Genomic DNA, 955 nt, shown 5'->3' with positions numbered 1-955 from the left:
ACATCACAACTATCTACAACCCTACTTTAGCTGCCTATCTAGATCTATCTATCTATCTGTCATCTATCTACCTATCATGTATTTCTCTATCCATCCATCTGTTTATCTACATATCAGGCACAGATATGTGTGTATAAATTGGGATTAGGGAATGCAGTTACTGGAGCTGGCAATCCCATGTCTGCAGGTACACTGGCAAGTTTGAGATACAGAAAGTTGAGGTCGCAGCGTGCAGCCTGAAGGCCAGTGGACTCCAAATCAGGAAGCCAATGTTTCCTCTCAGATCCAAAGGCAGGAAAAACCACATCTCAGTCCAAGGCTGAGTAGTGGTTTATTATTATTCTACTGCATCCTGTTGCTTTGAAAAATCTCGGACAAAAACAAAATAAGTGGGGGGAAGGAGTTAATTTAGCTCATAATTCCAGGTTATGATCTATCATAGCCTGAAGTCAGGATTGAAGCAGCCGGTCACATCCACAGTCATGAGCAGAGAGAGAACGAATGCTCACACACTTACTAGTGCGCAGCTCTTTGCCACACTTTTCCGGTGTTGCGCCCACAAGCCCAGGGGACGGGCACCTCCTGTAGAGGTCAGGTTTCTCACACCAGTTAGTCAGGATAATCTCTCGCAGGTGTATCCATAGCAATTTGATCTAGACAATTCTTATCAAACTTTTTTCCAGATGATTTTTAGATTGTGTCAAGCTGACAGTCTAACATTACCACCTGGGAAAGAAGACTTTCCCTCTTGCAGGACAGTAAGCCCTTTTGTTCTATTCAGGCTTTTCGACAAGTGCTGTCTGTGTTCTGGAAGGGAGTCTCCTCTGCACACAGTCTACCTATTTAGTGCTAATCCTATCTAAAACCTCACAGAAACACTCAGAATAATGTTTGACCAAGTGTCCGGGCATCCTGTGACCCAGTGAGGGTCACATAGAATCAATCATCACACATT

This window comes from Acomys russatus, chromosome 3, assembly GCF_903995435.1.
Source record: "Acomys russatus chromosome 3, mAcoRus1.1, whole genome shotgun sequence".
Taxonomy (NCBI): domain Eukaryota; kingdom Metazoa; phylum Chordata; class Mammalia; order Rodentia; family Muridae; genus Acomys; species Acomys russatus.
This window is presented reverse-complemented; position numbering follows the sequence as displayed.